The sequence below is a fragment of the Sardina pilchardus genome, chromosome 12, assembly GCF_963854185.1.
Source record: "Sardina pilchardus chromosome 12, fSarPil1.1, whole genome shotgun sequence".
NCBI lineage: Eukaryota > Metazoa > Chordata > Actinopteri > Clupeiformes > Clupeidae > Sardina > Sardina pilchardus.
The window spans coordinates 33090020-33098128 of NC_085005.1; the positions used below are offsets into that span (position 1 = coordinate 33090020).

Below are 8109 nucleotides of genomic sequence, written 5' to 3' on the forward strand. Positions count from 1 at the left end.
GTATATGTGTGTGTGTGTGTGTGTGTATGTGTGTGTGTGTGTGTGAGAGAGAATGTATATGTGTATGTGTGTGTGTGAGAGAGAGAGGGAGTGTGTGTGTGTGTGTGTGTGTGTGTGTGTGTGTGTGAGAGAGAGTGTAGCGGCCATAATGCTGTCAGTGCATTCCTTCAATATTAAATCAGAGTTCATGCTTTGTTGTAAAGAACGCATATTCATTCATATTTCATATTTCAGACCTGTTTCATGTGAGACTACTGTGACCTAATCCCAATGTGTGTCATGACAAGCAACACCTGCATATCTAACAAGAGTCAAATCTGATAGCAGAGGACCTAGTGCAGAGGTGCAAGACTTCACTTGAATTGTGACTGTAAACACATAATGGAGATCGCTGTGAGATCCTCTTCCCTGGCATGTCTTCTTGCTCTACATGTGAACGTGTGTGTGTGTGTGTGTGTGTGTCATGCTTGTGCCTATCCTACTAGTGTGTTTTAAGGCTACTTGAATGAGACGAGCCTGCTCTTCCTGTACTCCTCTATGGAGGCCTATTGTACAGTAAGTGTGCTGAAACAGACACACCTCTGCTCACTGTGCCCCTCTGGGTAAGTAGGTTTAGTGGAGTACACTTTAAAAAACATCTGTTTAAGTGTGTTATAGTGGACACTTTAAAACTACTTCTCTGTGTAGGTTTAGTGGAATACACTTTAAAAAACATCTGTTTAAGTGTGTTATAGTGGAGTACACTTTAAAACTCATCTGTTTAAGTGTGTTATAGTGGAGTACACTTTAAAACTCATCTGTTGAAGTGTGTTATAGTGGAGTACACTTTAAAACTAATCTGTTTAAGTGTGTTATAGTGGACACTTTAAAACTACTTCTCTGTGTAAGTAGGTTTAGTGGAATACACTTTAAAACTCGTGGTAACACTTTACTTGACGGGTTCATTCATAACACATTCATAACAGTTGTCATGAACTGCACATGAAGCATTCATGACTGATTCATGAAACATGACTCAACATTCATACCAACCCTTTCATGAATGTGCAAGACAAAACGACGAAAACTGGTCAAAATAAAAGTCCAACAATCTAGTAATCCATATACAGGGTATTATGAATCCGCTCCAGCGTTGAAAACATCTCATGAATATTTTATGAGGTCTATTTCAAATGTCACTTTACTATACGAGTTGTGAAGTATTCATCATACTGGGAAGTGAACTACTGACCATCTGTGGACCTCTGAATGGTTGGACATCCCTGTTTTATATATCTATATACAGTCATGTTGACAATTATGCATTCTGCAGAGGTTACTATCATAAAATAAACAAACAGACAAACACAAAACTAAATTCTCCTGGACACTGGACTTCCCCGTTGACTAAGATGTGACATGATCAGGTTGGCTGAAAAGAAAGACAGCAATGTTTTGCGATTATTGGACTTTTATTTTGACAAGTTTTTGACGTTTTGTCTTCCACATTCATGAAAGGCTTGGTATGAATGTTGAGTCATGTTTCATGAAACAGTCATGAGTGCTTCATGTGCAGTTCATGACAGCTGTTATGAATGTGTTATGAACGAACCCGTCAAGTAAAGTGTTACCAAACTCTATATATATACTGCTATACAGTATATAAGTATGTTTAGTGTAGTACACTTTAAAACTCACCCTGGACACCTCTGTGTAAGTATGTTTCGTGTACACTTTAAAACTCACCCTGGACACCCCTGTGTAAGTATGTTTAGTGGAGTACACTTTAAAACTACATAACACAATTGATAAGAAGAGGCGGAGGCCACAATATGCCATTAAGAACTTTACTTTATTTGACTGAATGTGTCACAGGTCAGATTGACCTTAGAAGTGCTACAGTAAACAAAATATGATCAGACTAAAGGGCCGAATGTAAGACCAATTCAGATAGGCATATACTGTAACAAAAGAACAAAGAAAATGTAATCTAATTTATAACAAATGAAACAAGTTAGATGTGCAAACAAATTATTACAAATGAAACAAGTTAGATGTACATCAAGTAAAACAATACATCAAACATAAAGAAAATAACAAATCCCAAAGAAAGAGAGAGAGAGATAGATAGGAGAGGAGAGAGAGAGATAGAGAGAGAGACCAGAGAGACCGAGAGAAAGAAAGAGAGGAGAGGAGAGGAGAAGAGAGGAGAGGAGGGGAGAAGAGAGGAGATTAGAGGAGAAGAGAAGAGAGGAGAGGAGAGGAGAGGAGAGGAGAGGAGAGGAGAAGAGAGGAGAAGAGAAGAGAAGAGAGGAGAGGAGAGGAGAGGAGAGGAGAGGAGAGGAGAGGAGAGGAGAGGAGATGAAAGGGACCAGAGAGAGCCAGGCCTCCTCCAGAAGAGGTGAGTAGGCAGGGCAGAGTCTAGCCAGTCAAAGACAAGAGCAGAATAGAAGAAACGAGATCAGAGAACGACCCAAATAATCCGTGTTCTTCCCCTAAAACAATTGAACATATTAACATAAAGATGGAAATCATTTGCATGTAGCCTATAAACTGTAAAAGGGGCATGGATAATGACATCATGACTCTCTTGAGGTCATCCAGTTAGTTCAGCACCTGGAGTTCCATGGCTGGGGGGTCATCTGTGGACAGACAGAAATGAAGAACACAATTTCAGAACATCTGTACCAATCAGAAACTACCGCAGCTCTGCTAATAACAGATTATTCTAGCTAAGGGACAGAGCTTCACAGGAGAGGTGATCAATTCCTGGAAATCCCAAAGGAGTCACACCTTTGTGACTCCTCAAGCAGGCACCTTCCTTCATCTGTGGTTAGTTGGAACACAAACCCTCAAACAAAACATCATCCCACAGTGTGTGTGTGTGTGTGTGTGTGTGTGTGCCACTCTCACCTCTACTTGTCTGCTTCCTCCTCCTCACTAAATGAACAGTTCCAATGAGTGCAGGTATAATCAGCACCATGGAGAAGATGCTGAGTCTGATGGCTGCCTCTGGGGAAAATGGATAGAGGATGCTCTCTGGGGCACATAGAAACACACACACACACACACACACACACACACACACACACACACACACACACACACACACACACACACATTGAAGTATAGCAGTCAACAAGGCATCCTGTGCAAGTTTTTTTTATATAACATATTTAGTGTCAGAGTGAAGATGTAAGGAGCAGAATATAACAGAAAATGTCCAACACAGTTAACGTTCCACCAGAAACAATGAGCATACAGCAAGAACCTTTCGTGCACCTTATCTTCTGACTCTTCTCCTGAGAGCACCTACTGTACCATATTTTCCGGATTTTAAATCGCTCCTGATTATAAATCGCTGTCAGTCAAAAAATGCAGTCATGAAGAGGAAAAAAACATAAAAGTCGCATCGGACTATAAGTCGCATTTATTTAGAATTCTTTTTCACAAAATCTGAGACCAAGAGCAGACAGAGACTATGGGCCTCTCTCATTCATCATTTTAATCAATTTAAAATGTTGGTAAGACTGCATTTAATAAATAATGACTGCATAAACAATGTAAATTCAATCAATAGCATAATTACAAAAAAATACTATAATGTACAAACCATAACTCGAAAGAAATGCTTAACTAAATATGTTGATCAGATATGCTTTTAGACCCCGCTTGAAAGACCCAAGACAACTCATTCCACCAACAACGAACCACTGAGGAGAATAATCTTGAATAGATGAGGTGCTCTGAGGAGAAGAGTCTTGAATAGATCAGGTCATTGTGTCCATTGTGTCCGGTGCTTTTATTGAGCTGAGTCTGGTGATAGCCAGACTATTTAGACCCCGCCTAAAAGACCCAAAACTATCACAGGAATGGAGAGGACTGGGCAACTCATTGGGCCCTTCTCATTCGTCTTTTTATCTACTGTATCCTTCCTTCCTTCCTTGGTCCTCGTTCCCACTGATCTAGATAAAGAATGATGGGGCAACAACAATGGGATAGTCTATCCAGTGTTAGTTATAGATCAGTGAGAACGAGCCTGGAGTTGTTTATGCAGTCATTATTTATTTAATGCAGCCTTACCAACATTTTAAATTGTCTGTGAAATCCCATAACCATTAACATATTATTATGTTAATATTATTAACATAACCATACACACTCCAGCCAGGCCGTTAGTGTTATTCCCATTATGATGATGTACAGTATGTATCAGATGAGATGGGTCCCATTCCAAACTCACCCACATCAGATGGACAACCTGGAGCTGAAGTGCATGCTGTTTTGGGTGGAGTTGCTTGAGATGTTGGAGTTGGTGCTGGTTGTGGTGGTGGTGTTTTGGGTGGAGTTGCTGGTTGTGGTGGTGCAGGTCCTCTCGTCACCACTGGAGTTCTAGTTGGTTTCACTGCAAAGGTGGAAGAAGAGTGAAGTCTGGTGGATGTGGAGTTGGAGGTTATAGTGAATGTGATGCTAGAACACACCATGTGTCTGACATGAGAGAAGCACACAATCACTGACCTGGAACTCTGACTGTGTGGGAGACAGAAGTCTGAACCTGCCCTCCTGCAGTCAGCTGGCATCTCCTCTGAGTGGGAGTTGGAGCTCGGAGCTTCTCAGTCAGTGTGATGTAACAGCGATGATCTCCACTAGTCTGGAGGCTGCTGGTGTTCTGCAGTTCAGCCCCTCTCTCATCCACCCAGCTCAGACGGACATCTCTAAGATCATTTGGACTCTGACACTCTCTATAGGTTCGCAGAAGGCAGTAGAGTAGTACATCACTGCCAGTCTCTCCCCCAGTCGCTGCTTGCCACACTAGAAAACAGGTGAAAAGAACAACAGACACACCTGTTTCAGACACACCTGATACAGATACACCTGTTACTGCTACACACACACACCTGTTACTGCTACAGACACACCTGTTAACACACCTGTTACTGCTACATACACACCTGCTACACACACACACCTGTTACTGCTACAATGTAACCTGTGTTGTGTTGAACCACCACGGTCCAGCCCTGCACACACCCGGGACTCAAACCTGTGAAACAGCAGCACCTTGGATTGGGGGTCGAGTGCGCTAACAATCCAGCTAAAAGTTTTCATGCTCTTTGAGGCATCGGGGAGTGAGGTTTACCAACGTTCCAGCAAGTTAGCTGTTACTGCGACAGACACACATGTGTGAATTGCTCCTCTGTGTGTGTGTGTGTGTGTGTGTATGTGTGTGTGTGTGTGTGTGTGTGTGTGTGTGTGTGTGTGTGTGTGTCAGTCAGAGGAGGCTCGTCCATTAAGGAAAGGGAGGACAATCCTCCCTAGACAACATAGAACTAATTGCTTTTCAAACGCAATGTTACTGAAATCAGTGAAATTTGTGAAAGCGACCCCTACCACAATTGAAAATTACTGCATGGAGGATCTTCCTCCTCAAGACCCCCATTAGCGCCCATTATAAATGCTCCAGACAGTGGAGCTGATTGTGCTGCCAATATATAATCATAAATGCAAGATAACTGTACATATCATGCTGCAGGAAAGTCGAGCATGGGGATCGGAAGTGAACTAGTACTCATCTCAGTTGCTTAGTTGTTAAGGGAAATAAAGACAAACTTAATCAAGCAGGAACACAGAGCCCATGTGCACCTGCTACTGCTACCACTGTGACCACACCAGAACAAAAATAAATACTGTATTAAGTAGGCCTAATGGATCACACCATTACAGTTTTCTACAGTATGTAGAGGTAAGGTGTACAGTAAGGATTTTATGTAAGATCTGATCCATCTTCTCTACAAAAAAAACAAAAAAAAAGTAATGACCCATGCATGCAGCTGAATATGAAAAGCAGATTCTTACAGTGAGAGTGTCTGATTTATCACACTTACTGTTCAGATAAGAGAGAATAACCTGAGCATCATCTCCATATTTATCTCCTCCATCTGGGTACTGCTGGCAGGTGTAGAGTCCAACATCATGATAATTGACCTCAGTGATGCGGAGAGAACAGTCAGGGAGCAGACTCAGTCTCTCAGCTCTGGGTGTGTTCTCTGGTATGATCTTCCCAAGGGCGACTTTCTCAACATCATCCACTCCATTCCAGCTGTAGGTCCATGTAGTTGATGAACATCTTGGGTAACTTGGGATCACATTCTTACAGGGCAGAGTGGCAGCCCCTCCATCACTGGAGAACACACTGATAGAGTCTCCTCTGGTACCTGTGAAGTGGAAACATTTCAGTGGCAGACTTGAGCTCACTCAGTAACCAGAGCAGCTCTCTCACTGGGCCCCAACCACATTTGAGTGCCAACAGGAGACAGTAGGAGACACACTGTACCACAGATGTTATATTAGGAGCAACTCATCATCCCAGCCACCTTCAGCCAGTACATTTCCACCGTACTTGGCATACTCCATACAAGCCATTAGCAGTCAATACAAAGAGAGTAAATGAGCAAAGGAGAGAACACACATATATGAAAGGGTGTAAGTCCACACGCACTCCTATAAGTTACCTAAAGGTTGTATAAAGCTTAACATTTATTCCTACAATATGTACACATTGTATTTACATTTTACAAAGGTCTTCAAAGCCCATGAAAGCTGTTGTAAGAGTCTTGAGGTAGGAGTCACATGTTCCCATGCTCCATCCTCTAGTGTGTGTGTGTGTGTGTGTGTCCTGGTCTCACCTTGCAGTAGCAGCAGCACAGTCAGCAGTAGTCCCACTGTTGGGTTGTGCAGCTTTGCCATTTCCTCTGCTCTCTGAGCTGCTGTGTCTCTGCTCTGAGCCTCACACAGGGTGTGATGAGAATGTATCTGTCTGTCACACACACATCACTTCCTCATAAGATGACATAGTGCTGCGTAGTGACCACTGTAACCCAGCTACTGCCTTGTTGCCCCTATGCCAACCCAGCTACTGCCCCCTTGCCCCTATGCCAACCCAGCTACTGCCCTCTTGCCCTACGCCCACCCCACTGCCCCCTTGCCCCTACGCCCACCCAGCTACTGCCTTGTTGCCCCTATGCCAACCCCACTGCCTGTAGTGCCGCATGCTGACCACTATAACTCAACTACCTTCTTGCCCCTATGCCCACCCCACTGCCTTCTTGCCCCTATGCCCACCCCACTACCTTCTTGCCCCTATGCCCACCCCACGGGGCAAGATCTGCCTCCTGCTGCTCCCTGTTGGCCCAAATGATACATTTCTCTCCTCACTGGTTCTGTTCCTTCCCACTGCCATTGGTGACTTTAAAAAATGACCTGGAATCATGACAGCAGATTCCCTCCAGGAATGCTGTGCTATCTAATGTCGTATACTGTAGCGCGGTTGCTAGTTCTTGCGCTAGTTTCACGCCTCCAGAGCAGGTAACAGTGGTGGTGTGTGGGGCTCAGGGGCTCTGGAGTAAAGCACATGACAGCACAGGTCTGCTTTAGAAGAGTCGCACAGCATGCACTGACCAGCACTCACCAGACCACAACTACAAATAGAGACACACACAAAGGCCAACATGCAGACAGAACAGGCTTCTCTCTGAATATGTCTGATCATTTTATAGGTCACAAAAGTGGTGATTCCAGTTGTTGACGTGGTATTGTTACAGCCACACAAATTATTACAGTAAACCAAGAAAGGAAGCTCATATGTAAAACATTTTTGTAAAACATGTATGTGAAACAACTAGTCGTATCACCACTGTTGTACCACTATGCTATCATCTGGGGTGTGATGAAACATGCAGGTTGTGTGGGTCTGTGGTTTCACACTCTGTGTGTGTGTTAAAGGTTTCAGTTGAAATCTAAAGTTAGACCCACATCCTCATCAGTTGTGCAGGGTCACTCTACACGGCAGTTGATGCTCACACGTGACTAGCTAACACAGGATCTGGATCAAGCAGGCTAATAGGCCTGTGTCTTGAATTTCCCCTTGGGGATCAATAAAGTATCTATCTATCTATCTATCTATCTATCTATCTATCTATCTATCTGGAGCGGGTCTATTCAGGGGCAGAGTTGTGTCTGCTGAAAAGGAAATCGTAAAGGCAGCTTGTGCTGGCCAATTGGTGACCAACTCAGGACAGTGATCAACACAGGGGCTTGTAGGCTGATAACTAGCACACCTGAGTGTGTGTG

The 8109-nt window shown here is 43.5% G+C and overlaps 1 long non-coding RNA gene across 1 annotated transcript; it reads right to left on the minus strand.

The window, feature by feature from the left end:
* Positions 1–2358: 2358 nt before the first annotated feature.
* Positions 2359–4355, minus strand: LOC134097808 (uncharacterized). Its single transcript, XR_009940951.1, has 3 exons — positions 4223–4355; positions 2893–3018; positions 2359–2621 (listed from the first exon to the last, which is right to left on the minus strand). It is a non-coding gene; the product is annotated as an uncharacterized LOC134097808 (long non-coding RNA).
* Between the last annotated feature and the right edge of the window lie 3754 nt (positions 4356–8109).